At 49.6% G+C, this 16,296-nt stretch overlaps 1 protein-coding gene across 1 annotated transcript in view; it reads right to left on the reverse strand.

Annotated features, from left to right (window-relative positions):
• The window catches only part of LOC131591640 (BDNF/NT-3 growth factors receptor-like), a 660,084-nt gene that overhangs the window by 136,801 nt on the left and 506,987 nt on the right, over positions 1-16,296 (reverse strand). The window lies entirely within an intron of this gene.

The following is a 16,296-nucleotide window of genomic DNA, read 5'->3' on the forward strand; positions in this document are numbered from 1 at the left end:
ATAGCATGAAAAGAATCAATGTTCCTATATGTCATTCATTAGCACTTTGTCCAAAAATGTGGGGGCAGAGGAACCCGCTGATCCAGAGATCCTGGCACTCCCCTGGAGGCAAGATACTTTTCTGTAAGAGAGAGAAAAGTAACCCTCCCAGAAAGCTTTGAGTTAGTTATGTTAAACTGTTACACTCCATTGGTGTTCTCCCCTGCCGTCCCACCCCAATACATGTATCCCAGTTTCCCCCCGCTTCTCTCCTCCCCTATAAATACCCTGAGTTTTCCCCTGTTCAGGAGACCAGCTGTCACCAGCTCCCTTTGCTAAGGGCTTTGCCTGAATAAAAGGCTAGTTCTAAGTGGAACGCCACACAGCGCTCTAGTCCCTTCTTCCGTGTCGCCTGCACTCTGCCGCTGAGCCGAGCCAAGCTGAAATCACTCGTCGAGCTGAGGACTTGCCTGCGCTCCTGGGCAGTCCTTTTCAGGACAGCTTCTTCAGGGAAGTCACGGCACGACCTCCATCACTGCGGCAAGTGGTGCCAAAATGTGGGGCATTCGAAGAAGCTCTGAAGAAGCGCCCACCTGCAGTTTTAACTGCGGAGCGTGCCACTGTTTGGAGCTCCCACCCCTTGAGGAAACCTTCTTGCATTGTAGCAAGAGGCTATCCAAGAGGCTGCGTCTGGGACCCTTGTCTACCATCTGGGGCAAGGAAGAGGAGCCCTTGAGGACCGGCCAACCAGGGGACCACCTGCCCACCAGCTTTTCTTTCGCCCACCGGCATCTGCCAAAGAGATAAGTCGATCCCGTGAAGGGTTTTTCAGGCTTTTTTCTTTTTCTTTGCTATTTTACTGCTGGGTGGAGAGTGAATAAGGATGGGGAATGAGTCCTTGAGATCAGGACTAACCCCTCCTGAGAGGGACTTTTACGTCCAAGTTGCGGGTACCCTAAAAGTGGGAAATTTTAAGTTTTTTAAAAGGGAATTAAAGAGGTTTATTCACTGGGTTTTTAAACATTTTAAGATCAATGCGGATTCTGCTAAATCGGGAAATTTTTGGGATAATGAGGGGGAAAAGTTATATACTGTTCAAGCAAAGGGAGATTTTTCTGTTGCCAAATTTTTTCCTGTGTTTCAAAATATTATTTTTTCATTGGAAAAAGAGGGGAAAAAAGAAGAGGGAGTTTCTGGTCCCCAGTTAAAACTCCTATCCCTGTCAACCTCGCTAAGTGTCCCTAAACCCTCATCCCTATCTGAGAGCTAGTTGGCTGGTGGACGTTGCCCCCAGGCACAGGGCTGCTGCCGTCTCCCTGACACCCCCGCCACCATCTCTCTACCCTTACCAGGGCAGCACTGGCCATGCCGCTTTGGGTCTTTCCTCTAACCTCTCCCCTATACCCTCACACCCGGTTGTGTCCCCCCCAGTTCCTAGCGTTAGCACAGATGGCACCGGCAGTGTGGCCAGCCCCGTCATTTTGTCCCACTCACACTCCAATTTTCCCACCCTCGAAGCCCAAAATGGCCACTTTCCCGCCTTCACCCCTTCTCTTCCTGCCGCGTCCTGTTCCTCCTCCCCCCCCACTGCGTCGATGGGTGTAACTGCATCGGGCCCCGCCCCATCCATTGGGAAACCCCTCCCCGTCCCAGACCCTGGTCCCACCCCTTCGTGCCGGGGCCCCGCCCCCAGCAACACACCCACTCCAGAGTCCCAAAACCCTGGGACCATGAATCACAAAAGGGCCAACCCTAGGCACCCGAGTCGGCCCCGCGCTGTCACCAAGTGCCCCCTATCTACACTAGGAGATGAGAGCAGTGAATCTTCCTATTCAGATTCTGAGTATGAAGACCCCTGGGCTGAGGTGCAGAGGGAAGCCACACGGGTGGGGAACTCAGCTCTGTCCCGGAAAATACTTGCCTTTCCGGTAGTAATGAGGGAAGACAGGGCAGGGGCACAAGTTGCCGCATGGGAGTCCCTCCACTACAGGGAACTGCAGGAACTTTGTAAGGCCGCTGAAGAACACGGCCAGGGCTCACATTTTTTTAAACACTTGCTGGAAGCCTTCTTTTCTGCCCACGTCATGGTCCCGCATGACATCAAAAATATTATGAACTGCCTTCTCTCCCCAGCAGAGTACATGTTATGGGAGAGGCAGTGGAAAAAACATTTAAAACAATTGGCAGATGTTTATGCTAAAGATGCCAACAGACCTAATTTTACTTTGGAGCAATTAGCAGGAGAAGGTGACTTCCAAAAGCCCCGAGATCAGGCCCAGGATCCCTGAAGCAGCCTTACAAGATATTGCCAATGCTGCTAAGATATCTCTTTTTACCACCCCTGATGATAAAGTGCCAACACAGTGCTTCACCAATATTAAGCAAGGGGCAAGTGAGTCCTTTATTAAGTATATTGATAAGTTAAAAGTGATCATTGAAAAGCAAATAGAGAGCCCTCAGGCGCAAAAGGAGTTATTAGTAAAAATAGCAATGGCCAATGCTAATCTGGAGTGCAAAGCAGTTTTGCGAGCCCTCCCACTGCACCCCGAACCAAACATAGATCAGATGGTTGAAGCCTGCACCAAGCACTCCTCTGCCTCAAGTGAGAATACAGTGGCACTTGCAGTGGCTAAAGGAGTGGCAGAGGGGATATCTGGAGCTTATGCTGCAGACCCCAACACAAGTCATTGTTTGAATTGTGGCGAGCCTGGACATTTCATCAAGGACTGTCCGGAGAGACATTCTATACAACCACCAGCCCACCAACGGTTACCCAGACCAAATTGGTGTTCGGGAAACTTCAGGCAGCGCGCAGAATGGTCCTGCACTTCAACATCAAATCAAATGCCGCACCGCTCCACCCCTCCTGCCAAACCCACCATCCTGCCTCCACAGGGACCCCGATATCAAGCCCAGCAGGCCCCTTAAACAAAAGGGTCTCTGTTTATCACATGGAGCACTTCAGATGGGAACGCGGCGTCAATTGGTAACTAGACTCTTTACATATGAAGGGTGACTGTATTTACAAAATCCCCACAGGGAAACGTGGACCACCAGGTGGTCCCTCCAACATCTTAATACTTGGGGATCCAACCAACTCTCCAGGACAAATTCATACCGTTCCTGAGGTTCAAACTATATACCCTGGAGATGAAATTTCCATCTCCCTGACCTGCATAGACCCTCTTTATTATTTAAAGGAACAGATCCCCGTGGCACAAGCCTTTTTGCTTCCTAGTGACTGCCCAGAACAGGTTCCCCTCAACCCCAGCGCTATGTGGACTCAGGTTGTGGGCTCCAGCAAACCCATCATAGACTGCAGCCTGTTTTGTTACGGGGAAAGGATTCATCGCCCAGGAATGCTGGACACCAGAGCGGATGTTAACGTCATCGCCCGCTCCAAGTGGCCAGACAATTGGGAATTACAACCTGCGGCAGGCATGATTTCAGGAATTGGAGGGATGACAGCTTCCATGAGGAGCAAACGGAATGTTGTCATCAAAGGACCCAAGGGGAAAATGGCAACCATCAGGCCATTTGTGGTGAGAGCACCGATCACCCTCTGGGGACGGGATCTCCTGTCCCAATGGGAGGCTTCTCTGAGGATTCCCAGCAGGGATTTTTAGTGGGGGTCACTGAGGAGTGCACCAAGCCTACCACCCCTCAACTCACCTGGAAACAGCACCATCCAGTGTGGGTTGATCAGTGGCCCCTATCTGAGACCAAACTGCGTGCACTGGAAGCCCTCGTGGAGGAGCAGCTTGCCAAGGGCCACATCACTGAGTCCAATAGCCCTTGGAACTCCCCTGTCTTTGTTCTACACAAACCAGGCAAGGACAGGTGGAGACTCCTTCATGACCTCCAGAAGATCAACGATGTCATCGAAGACATGGGATCCCTTCAGCCTGGTATGCCCACCCCTTCTATGCTCCCTCGGGATTGGAAGCTGGCCGTCATTGACATCAAGGACTGTTTTTTCCACATACCCTTCCATCCTTGAGACACCCCCAGGTTTGCATTCTCAGTTCCCTCCCCAAACAGACAAGCGCCTTTAAAGAGGTAGCATTGGCTAGTCCTTCCGCAAGGGATGACAAATTCACCCACCATCTGCCAATGGTACGTGGCCCACATCCTGTCACCTGTGAGGATCCTGTTCCCAGATGCCATCATCCTCCACTACATGGATGACATCCTGGTTTGTGCTGCTGACGACGACTATCTGCACCGGACTTTACAAAAAAACTATCCAGACAATTGAGGACGCTGGGTTTGAGATACGTGAAGACAAGGTCCAGCACACCTGCCCTTGGACCTACCTGGGACTCCAGATCCGTGAGCGGACCGTCGTGCCCCAGCAGCTGACCATCAGAGATGACCCCAAGACCCTGTGGGACCTACATCAGCTCTGCGGGTCCATCAACTGGGTACGCCCTCTGCTTGGGGTAATGACGGAAGTCCTTGCGCCCCTCTTCAACCTGCTCCGCGGCAGCGAGGACCTCGACTCACCGCGGTCCCTCATGCCAGAGGCCCGGGAATCCATCACCAAGGTCTAGGAGGCCCTGTCTTCGCGGCAAGCCCACTGCTACGAGCCCAGCTTTCCCTTCCAACTGGTTATCCTGGGTAAGGCCCCGCGCTTACATGCGCTCATTTTTCAATGGGACATGGCATTGAAGGATCCACTCCTTATCCTCGAGTGGATCTTTACACATAACCAACCTACTAAGACCATTACCACTCCGCAGGAAATCGTGGCTGAACTCATTAAAAGAGCTAGAGTCCGTCTCCGCACTCTTGCGGGTTGTGAGTTCACATGCATCTTCCTCCCATTGGCAACTGGAAGTTTGGAGCCTTTGCTCCAAACCAATGAGAGCCTTCAGTTCGCTCTCGATAGCTATTCAGGCCAAATTTCTATACATCCACCTGGCCACAGACTTTCCAAAACCACATTTAATTTGGTCCTCAAATTATTATAGAGAAAAACACCGCTTAAGGCTCTGACAGTTTTTATAGATGGTTCGGGGAAATCCCACAAGTCAGTCATGACTTGGAAGGACCCCAAGACACAGAAGTGGGAGTCTGATGTCCAAGTGGTAGAGGGATCACCACAGATTGCTGAATTAGCAGCCGTCGTCAGAGCTTTTGAGAAATTCCAAGAACCTTTAAATCTGGTGACTGATTCGGCTTATGTGGCTGGAATAGCTATGAGAGCAGAACATGCATTTCTGAAAGAGGTCTCTAACCCAAATTTATACAAATTGCTTTCTGAATTAACATATCTCCCACAGAAAGCAGCCATACTATGTCATGCATGTGAGGGCACATACTGACCTCCCAGGTGCCATTGCCGAAGGGAACAGGAGGGCAGACAGCCACGCCTGCTGGAGCAGCCAATGTCCCGGACATTTTCGCGCAAGCGAAATTGTCCCACCAGTTCTTCCACCAAAACGCGCCTGCACTGATTAGAATGTTCAAACTACCCAGAGACCAGGCTAGAGCAATAGTTGCCACCTGTCTCAATTGCCAATCATTCCAAATACCTGTTGTTAACTCCGGGGTTAACCCCCGAGGACTTAACAGCTGCCAGATATGGCAAACCGATGTCACTCACGTCCTGTCCTTTGGGAGAGTTAAATATGTACGCGTCTCAGTGGACACATTTTCTGGTGCAGTGTTTGCCTCAGCCCACGCAGGAGAAAATGCCAAGCATACCATCCGACATTTTCTCCTTGCGTTTGCTACCCTGGGAGTCCCAGAACAAATTAAAACAGACAATGGACCTGCTTACACTTCTCACAAATTAAGAGACTTTTTCAATCAGTGGGGAGTGAAACACACCACGGGCATTCCTTATTCTCCTACAGGCATTCAGTAGTGGAGAGGACACACCAAAACCTGAAAAGAGTCCTTGATCACCAGCGGGGAGGAACAGAGATCATTCCTCCCACTGAGAGGCTCTGTAAAGCTCTATATGTCATGAACTTTCTAAATTGTTCATCTACAGAGCCTGACCCCCCTGTAATACGGCACTTCTCTAATTCAACCCATGCCAAACTCATGGAGAAGCCGCCAGTGCTGATCAAGGATCCTGAATCACAACAGACATCAGGACCTTTCCCATTGATTATCTGGGGGAGAGGGTATGCGTGTGTGTCCACACCATTAGGACCTAAGTGGCTCCCGGAGAAAAATGTAAAACCTTATTTAGGCCCTACAAACCCTGCACCAGACTCAGAAATTTCAAAGTCTCCTGAGACCCACACAGGTCCAGAAAAACAACAGACCACTGCAGCCTGGAAACGGAGACATTGTCAGAGTCCACCAAACTGACCTGCCACCAGACCATCAGCCAGACAGAAGCCAAACCATCCTGCTACCAGGGCCGCAACAAGACGACAGCCAACGTCACGCCCAACACCATGACATTACACAAGTCTTCTTAACTCCCTCCCCCTCTCTTTTCCCTCTCTCCCTTCCCCTTCTTGCCCTCGTTGCCTAACCCAAATTGCCAGATTACACCAAAGTGCACCTCTGTGCTGTTGCTGGTGTCGGGTCATGTGTCCCCAATACACAGAATAACCCCGCCAACAACCAACTGCCTCATCCCTAATACGCGTTCCCCGCTTATAATTGTTTTTTTTTAAAGAGGAGGGAGACAGGTGAGGAAAGGGAAAAAGAAAATATCCCCTCCCCCCTCCAAAAGTCAGAGATAATCTTTTATGTCCTGTTATAGAAAATGGAGAGCAAAACCATCCTTAGGTTCCTGACATTCCTAACCATCTGGATGCTCCTGAAAACATCAGCTGTAGAGGCCTGGCTAGTAGCACAGCCCCAGGAGAACGTGTGGATCACCCTCGCAAAGACGCTCAAACAAGACTATATGTGCTTGTCCATGGGCAGTGCCACCAACCCTCTGTCATCCTGCCTGGTAGGGATTCCTTTGAAGCCCCACGAATACCCTTTCACAGGGAAAGAACCCAACCTGGTAGACATTTGGGACAAATGGACAAAGATCTTGCCCCATGCACCAGAGGAACCCCAGGTATTAGAACTTTTGGGATCCTCCAAAGCTACCTATTGCATAAATTTTGATTATCACCCAGTAGGCAATGCATGGCCTGCCTCAAAATACCACAGAGCAATTAAATCAAGGAAAAATGTGACTCCCAACAGTAAAATTTACAATCAGTCCAAATGGTGCAATTACACCAGCAGCACATGATCCGCCTCCTCTCACTGTCCTGGAGTGCTGCCCCGGGGAGTGTTCTTAATCTGTGGGGATAGAGTGTGGGCAGGAATCCCTTCCCGACTCCAGGGAGGTTCGTGCACGCTTAGACGGCTTACCATCCTCACTCCAAATTCAACTTTAATGCATGATTGGCTGAAAAAGAATGAATTGGCCCACCAAAAGAGAGATCTCACTCAATTAGATGAAAATTGCGTTAGCCAAATTGAAGATTGGTCATACACAAAGAGGGTGGTGATGTCGGCATTTTTGCTGTGGGTAGCTGCTGCTAAAGCCCTCGGTGAGCCTTCTCACCTGGAGTGTTGGCTTGGTAAGCAGGCCAACCAGACCTCCTCTGTCCTGAGTGACCTCTTGACAGATGAAGAGACTGTTAGGCATGCCACGCTACAAAACCGAGCTACCATAGACTTTTTGCTCCTGGCCCATGGACACGGCTGCGAGGAATTTGACGGACTGTGCTGCTTTAACCTCTCCAGCCCCAGTGAAGGCATCCACGCCCGCATCCAGAGACTCCAACACGCGGTCCAAGAACTCCAGACTGAAAAGGAGCCCCGGTGGCTTGAGGACCTTTTTAGAAGCTGGGGACTCAAAAGATGGGTTGCCTCCCTCCTCAAAAACATTTTTTGGGTTTTCCTAATTATTATTATTTCCCTATGTATGTTTTCATGTTTTAAGAGGTTATTAGCCAAATCTCTGGGAGATGCCTTTTTAACAAGTAAAGAAGGGGGAGTTGTGGGGGCGGAGGAACCCGCTGATCCAGAGATCCTGGCACTCCCCTGGAGGCAAGATACTTTTCTGTAAGAGAGAGAAAAGTAACCCTCCCAGAAAGCTTTGAGTTAGTTATGTTAAACTGTTACACTCCATTGGTGTTCTCCCCTGCCGTCCCACCCCAATACATGTATCCCAGTTTCCCCCCGCTTCTCTCCTCCCCTATAAATACCCTGAGTTTTCCCCTGTTCAGGAGACCAGCTGTCACCAGCTCCCTTTGCTAAGGGCTTTGCCTGAATAAAAGGCTAGTTCTAAGTGGAACGCCACACAGCGCTCTAGTCTCTTCTTCCGTGTCGCCTGCACGCTGCCGCTGAGCCGAGCTGAGCTGAAATCACTCGCCGAGCCGAGGACATGCCTGCTCTCCAGGGCAGTCCTTTTCAGGACAGCTTCTTCAGGGAAGTCGCGGCACAACCTCCACTGCCGCAGCACAAAAATAATGTGTTAATATATTTATATTTGAAATATAGTGCATTTTCTTGATAAGCCAAATTAGGCAATAGGAGGACACCCAGTGGATGAAGAGGAGTGGAAATGGGTTCCTATGCAGGGAGGTAATGGAAATTTGTCCCGACTCCCATCACCTACCCAGGTGCCACTTCAGAATAGGTATGAGGCCCTGGATCCAGAGGGTCAGCTAGATGACACTGAAGAAAATTATCTGCCCAGTGACCCTCCCAATTACACTTTGTCAGATGGATCACCATCTCTGGCATTAAAAAGAAAAGAAGGGTAGTTGTAGTAGGTGACTCCCTTCTGAGGGAAACAGAGGGCCCCATATGTCAACTGGACCCATCCCACAGTGAGGTCTGCTGCCTCCCTGGGGCCCGGGTATGGGATATTACTGAGAGACTCCCTGGGCTGATTCGGTCCTCTGATTATTACCCACTGCTGATACTCTAGGCTGGCAGTGATGAGATTGAAGAGTGCCAGGGCAATTAAAAGGGACTTCAGGGCACAGGGTCAAGTGGTTGATAGGGCAGGAGCACAGACAGTGTTTGCTCAGTCCCTTTGGTGGTAGACAGAAATGATGAAAGGAATAGGAGACCCCACATTATCAACAAGTGGCTCAAGGGTTGGTGTAATCAGCAGGATTTCGGGTTCTTTGATCATGGGGCAACTTCTGTGGCACCCAGCCTGCTGGAACCAGATGGGCTCCATCTCTCTGTTAAGGGCAAAAGGACTTTAGCCCATGAACTGGTGGAACTGAGAGGGCTTTAAACTAGGTTCAAAGGGGGAAGGGCATGTAACTGGGCTCTCCAGAAGCAGGCCCAAAGAGAGTAGGCCAGAATTAGAGGTGAAATCAGTAGCCCAGCTGAAGTGCATGTATACTAATGCACACAGCATGGGTAACAAACAAGAAGAGTTGGAAGCCGTGGTACACCAGCAAAGCTATGATGTAGTCTGTTGCCCTGAAAACTCAGCTTCTGAGCTTGCTGACATGGTTTTCTAAGGACTTTCCCAGGACAGTAACTGTAAACATAGATATGTGTACATTCCTTCTGTTATACGTCCTGTGATGGGCATCTCTCATGGCCAGTGCAGTGAGAAAGTGTTATCCTGACCATCCAATCCCTGGCCGTGGTCAGAAGCCTATAAATCCTGGGAGGAAAAATAAACTCTCTCTTTCTTTCACCACACCTCGACCTGTGTCTGTGTGATCTGTTCATCTTCAACAGCAACATCTGGTGAACCCCTACGTGTCTTGCACGTATGTTACAGGGTACTGTCTAGTCTGTGGCTATGGATGGTTTTGGGCTTTCTCTTACGGAGCGCCTGGTTTTCGAGATATGGCGTGCAGTGCATGATCAGAGAGGAACTGATGTTTTGTATGCTGACTTTCAGCAATTGTGTGAGTACGGGAAAACTGAGGGGTTTTTCCCTGTGGTTGAAGCAATTTTTTCTCAGTCGGCTTGGGAGGCTTTAGGCGATTCCCTGATCGAGGCTCTGCTGGTTGGTTATGAGCCCCGGGTGCTCCGACTGCTCGGGATCTGGCGAAGGTGCGGCTTTCTGAGGTCGGGTCCCGAGGTCGGCTCCCCCGGGATCGCCGGGGCCCCCGGCAGGTTGAACGGGGCCGCTGCGGGACCGGTGGGCGTGACCCCGCCTTGGCCGGTGCCCCGGCGGTGTAGGCCCGGGGCGGGGTTGGATCCCTGCCGGCAGGCTGTCCGGGGTGCCGCGGACCCCGGGGCTGTAACCCCTCCTCGGCCCGCGCCCCGGCGGTGTAAGCCCGGGGCAGGGTTGGATCCCTGCCGGCAGGCTGTCAGGGGCGCCGCGGACCCGGGGGGTGTAACTCCTCCTCGGCCCGCGCCGCGGCGGTGGAAGCCAGGGATGGGGTCGCCGCCTCCGCATGCCCTCCCGGCACAGACCGATGAGGGGCTGCCTGAACGGGGGGCGGCGCCGGCCCTGGGGCATGCCTCGGGGTCCGTCCCATGTCCCTGCTGCGGCTGGGCCGTGCCCTGCCCCGTGGTGGGGGACGGGCCGGGCCCGGGCCCCGTGCCGGATTCGTGGGGCGTGGGCACCGGTGCTGCGGGTGCTGCGGACGCCGGGCAAGGTTCTGCCGGCCCCATGCTGCCGGATTCCTGTCCTGGGAGCCCGGGTTGTCCCCTGGCAGCGGAGCGGGACGGTGCCGCGGCTTCCCCGACTGTGCCTCTACCAGCGCCCCGGTTCCCCCCCGCGCCGAGAGCGGGCTGTGCTGAACTGCCTCCAGCCCCCCCCGCCTCAGGTTCCCGGGCATCACCCGAGCCTGCGGCTGGAGCCGGGCCTCCCCCGTCGCCTCCTGCGGCTGTGGCAGGCCAAGGTCCTGAGCTGTTTACCACTGGCTCCGGTGGTGCTGCCGCGGGGGAGAAGCCGGTGGCCTTGACGGGCCAGGGGTCCCAGGCTGCTGGAGCCTCTTCAGCTGGCCTGTGGACCTTGTCCTCCTGTAAAATGACTGTGCAGCTGAGCATATCAGGCATTCCATGTGCTTCCGAATGCTTTGGTCCAGTGGATGAGGCCGTGAGTGCTCTTCTTGTGGCATAGTTGAACACCACTGCTCAAGGCATCATTGCTCACCTAGGGGACGTTGATTCGGATTTCCTGGGGTGCATTTCTGCCATGGGCTCCACACTCCTGCCTCCTGTTCCTATCCCTGTGAGACCTGGATTTGCTCACCTTGTGCCTTTTGAGTTTTATGTTCGCAGAGCTGAGAACCAGCTGCAGGGAGATGGTGGCTTCGGGTTCCCTGGACCTCCCTGGGTTCATGGACTGCTGTTCTGACAGCCAGGGATCATCCTGAACGGGTCTGCATCCTGTCCATCCTTGGTGAGATGCTGTCAGAGATTAGCTTCTATGGGTTTTGACACTGGCATGGACATCACGATTGTCTGGTTTGCTGATGGACCCTTGGACCCTATGCTGAGACATTCAACACAAGGAAGAACTTGAGACTGACTCTTTGTTCAGCAGATTCTGTCTTTCTTCTCTCATGATAGACTAGTCACCCTCTGTGACTGGATGCAAGAACAGTTGGATCACAGTGATCTGGAGTTTCGACCAGTCCCTGGGACATTCCTGTTTTCTGTATCAAGAAGAAGCCTGGGAAATGGAGGTTGCTATAACACCTCCAGAAAGTTCATGCTATGATGGAAAGCATGGGGATGTTGCAGGCTAGCATGCCTTCACCTGCCATGCTTCCTGCTGATTGGCTAGTCCTCATCGTGGATCTGAAGGATTGCTTTTTACAATTCCTTTGAATCCCGATGACAGACCGAAATTTGTCTTTTGGTGCCAGCTATCATTAATGCTGAGCCCACAGAGAGATATCAATGGAGATTTGCCATAAGGCATGCAAATTTGCTGGCATTTGCCAATGATATGGGGCTCTAGTCCTCTCTGGAGTTTGCAAGCAGTTTCCTGCTGCTCGTCTCTACAACCTCCCTGAAATTATTTGAGGGTCAAAAATGATTTTGGGACAAACAGTCCCGATTTGGAGGTGCAATTATTTTTTTTTGCATTCAGTGCAGACACTGCACGAATGCTGTCCAAATATTAATGGACTTTCACATGGTTGTGTCCCTATATGGGACTGACCACAACAGAACTATCTCCCTTATTTGGTCTATTAAAGGGGGACTCTGATTTTAAAGTCACCTCTGACACTGACCCCAGAGGCACAGTAGATGCTGGAGGAGGTTCTGCGAGTAGTTTCTGCTCCTCAACTTTATTACATTAATCATTCCATTGATGTCGCTGTTTTGTTTTTAGGTTTTTTTTTTAGAGAGTCATGAGGCTGGAACAGCCCAATTGATGGAATTACAGGCTGCTGTCATAGCATTTCATACATTTTCCCAGGCACCTTTCAGTTTGGCCATGGATTTTGCTTCTGTGACCAAATTGGGAGCCATCCACAAGCAGGTGTTGATGTTGGACATTTGTTTCATTTAATTTTTTTTGAGTTTTGTTGGTTTTCTGGTTTTTTAAAAAAAAAAAAAAAAAAATTTTTTTTTTGTAATAACGAAAGGGTGAGATATCACCCTGAAATTACAGCCTTCTGATTGTATGGAGTATTGTATTTTTCTATTATTTATTATTTTGATTGTTTATAATGTTGCTAGTTTCTTTGTTCATTTTTCTTTTTTCCTTTCTTTTTATTGAACCAAAAAGGGTGAGATGTCGCCCTGAAAACTCAGCTTCTGAGCTTGCTGACATGGTTTTCTAAGGACTTTCCCAGGACAGTAACTGTAAACATAGATATGTGTACATTCCTTCTGTTATACATCCTGTGATGGGCATCTCTCATGGCCAGTGCAGTGAGAAAGTGTTATCCTGACCATCCAATCCCTGGCCGTGGTCAGAAGCCTATAAATCCTGGGAGGAAAAATAAACTCTCTCTTTCTTTCACCACACCTCGACCTGTGTCCATGTGATCTGTTCATCTTCAACAGCAACAGTAGTCATCTGTCGCTGTAGGATACGAAATGATTCACACGGACACGGCTCAATTTATGATAGGGAAAAAGAAGGTTTATTTCTGTGACTCCAGTATTTATAGATTCTTGATAATGACCAGGGATTGGATAGTTAGGTTACCACCGTCCCAATCACACTGGTCGTGAGAAATGTCCATCAAAAGACGTATCTTTAAAGGAATGTGTAAACATCTATGTTTATAGTTACTTTCGTGGGAAAGTGGCTAGAAACTATGAAAACAAGATCAGAAGGTTTAATTCTCAGGGTGACATCTCACCCTTTTGTCTTTAAAAAAAAGAAAAAAAAGCAAAGAGAAATGAACAGAGAAAACGAACAATATTTTAAACAATCAAAAAGGAAAATAACAGAGAAAATAAGCAGTGTTCTAAACAATCAGAAGGCTTTAATTTCAGGGTTATATCTCACCCTTTCTCCATTACAAAAAATAAAAATGAAAATGTGTTTGGCATCAGTGTCTGCTTGTGGATGGGCCATTGGGGTGACCACTCACGTCATCTGCATCTGAGTCATCATCCAATGGCCCATCCATTGGATGACTTTCAATTTGGTCATGGCCTCCAACCCACTTGTTGGCTGGATGCAGCCTTTGCTGTCGCAGGTCAGGACGAACGCACTTTGCAGGTACCCAGCATACCCCAGTATCTGTGGATACACATGCATACCCACGCCCCTAAGCGATACAGTCAAAAGGACCTTCCCACTGCTTGGTGACCAAATTCCTCACTCGAACCTTTGCTCGAGGCTGATGCGTGTCATCCGAAGCCCACAATGAAATGTGATGGTTCAACATGACCGGGTTATTGGAGTTCTGCGGCACTGTGAGGTGATTGAGGGTATATAAAGCTTTTTCCAACCAACTGTGCAGGGTTTCACCCTGCATTCCCCATTTTTGCTTCTGTAGAACTCACTTTAGTGCACCATGAGCACGTTCTACGATAGCTTGACCTGTCAGAGAATGAGGGATACCAAACTTGTGTGACACACCCCACAACTGCAGGAACTGCTGCACCTTCTGAGAGGTGTAAGCAGGACCATTATCAGTCTTCACAGCAGAAGGTATGCCTAAAACAGCAAAGGCCTGCCTCCAGTGGGCAATGACATCGCAGGTCTTTTATCCTGTGTGAGCGGAAGCCCACATTGCAGAGGAGAAAGTGTCCACACTGACATGCACATACTGGAGCCGACCGAACTCAACAACTTGGTTGACATCCATCTGCCAAAGCTCCAAGGCCTGAAGGCCTCTGAGGTTTACCCCTGCTGGCAAAGGCGCAGCAAGTGCATGACAGTCGTCACAAGACTCAACAATGTCATGGGCCTCAGCTGATGTCAATTGGAACTGCTTCTGCAAAGTATGTGCGTTCTGGTGGAAAAACCCATGCGATTCCTTGGCCTGCTCAAGTATGTCAGGCTGAGGTGCAACCCACACTGGGTTAGCCAACTTGTCAGCCTTCTCATTACCTTCTGCAATGAACCCTGGTAAATTGGTATGACTCCTCACATGCAGAACGTAATATGGATGCACCCAGGCCTGAATGGCACTCCACAGGGTCTTCAGTAAATGAAACAAGGCAGGATTGCTGACTTCCTTCAAAACTGAATGACCTAACTGCTGGGCTATGTCAGCCACGTAGGTGGAATCCATGACCAGGTTGAAAGGTTTCTGGGAAAATTTCTGAAATGCTATGACAGCAGCCTGTAGTTCCACCAATTGGGCTGACCCATCCTCATGACTCTCGAAAACCTGCCACTCAGATCCATCCTTCCAGGTAGCAACGGCCTTTCCAGTCCTCTGCGAACCGTCAGTAGAGATGGTGGGTCCTTGAACAGGTTCCTGACTATTTTTGGGCTGCAAAGAAATTTCAGTGAATTTTGCGACTTGCAACAGCTGGTGGCTGGGCAGATGATAGGTGATCTGCCCAGAAAAGTTTTCCAGAGCACTTTGCAGGGAAATACTGTTCGCAAAGGTCCAGTCAAAGTCCGCCCACTGTATCGGGAGCACAATCTTTGCGGCATCCACACCCATCAATTGCAAACACCGTTACCTGCAACACACGTTGACTGTCACCAGATGTCGCTGTAGGATACGAAATTATTCACACGGACACGGCTCAATGTATGATAAGGAAAAAGAAGAAGGTTTATTTCTGTGACTCCAGTTGATAGTAAAAGGTCTTAAAATCTTAGAAAATCCAGGGACTTAGAAAGAAAGCTAGGTTTGCCAAGCCCTGGGAAAAGTAGGCCCTGGGAAATGTTAGGCCTTGTACTTGTTAAAGATCACGTCAAACTGCACTTGTGTAGTCAGTATATGATAAATGATACAATTGTTCGATGTGATTAGATATAAGTATTGTCTAAAGAACATGAGGAACAATGTTAGGGGGCTGGGGGGGATCACGAGAAATTCATGCTTGGGTAAAAACAATGCATACAATAGAACAATGTAAGTTAAATAATTAATATGTAAGTTGTACAACGATAGGGTATAAAACATGTTCAGTTCAAAACCAAGACGGGTCAGATTTGGGTATGTGTACCCCTGACACCCAGAGCTCTTTAATAAAGCACCTTCATATAATCATTCGTGATTATGTGTGTTCCTGAAAGCTAACACAGTATTTATAGATTCTTGACAATGACCAGGGATTGGATAGTTAGGTTACCACCTTCCCAATCACACTGGTCGTGAGAAACGTCCATCAAAAGATGTATCTTTAAAGGAATGTATGAACATCTATGTTTATAGTTACTTTCCTGGGAAAGTGGCTAGAAACTATGAAAACAAGATCAGAAGGTTTAATTCTCAGGCCGACAGTCATCATTGTAATGATTGTGTAAGTAGAGACCCTTTTGTTCGCCTAAACATACAAGATACGATCAAGATACGATGCTTTGCAAAGCTATGCTTTGTGGAATCAGGATGAGGTTGAAGGTTGCTTCTGACGGTTGCATAAATTACTAGTGCCCTTGCGAGCTTTCTTGAATTCCAGAAAGCAACCGAGATAAGCCTTAAAAAGAAAACAGTGAGAAAAGGTCAAAGGGGGAGGACTGAGGAAGACTCTGAATCTTCATACTGCGACCACCAGAAGGCAGAAAAAGACCCCCGAACAGCCGGAGACACATGCGCAGAGACACCTGAGAAAGGACACGTAACCCGGAAGCTGAATAGCTTAAAAGGGGGAACACGGAATCTGGCAGTGCGGCAGTTTCGCGGAGAGGGAACTCCCCCACTCCCCTGTCGCCCAGCGCTGATCTTTTGCTTATTGCTTGCTTGCTGTAATTAATAAAACTTTTCTTTAATTGAACCGTATCACTCTCTTGAGTGCATTCATAACAAATTTGGT

The sequence above is a fragment of the Poecile atricapillus genome, chromosome W (assembly GCF_030490865.1).
Source record: "Poecile atricapillus isolate bPoeAtr1 chromosome W, bPoeAtr1.hap1, whole genome shotgun sequence".
NCBI lineage: Eukaryota > Metazoa > Chordata > Aves > Passeriformes > Paridae > Poecile > Poecile atricapillus.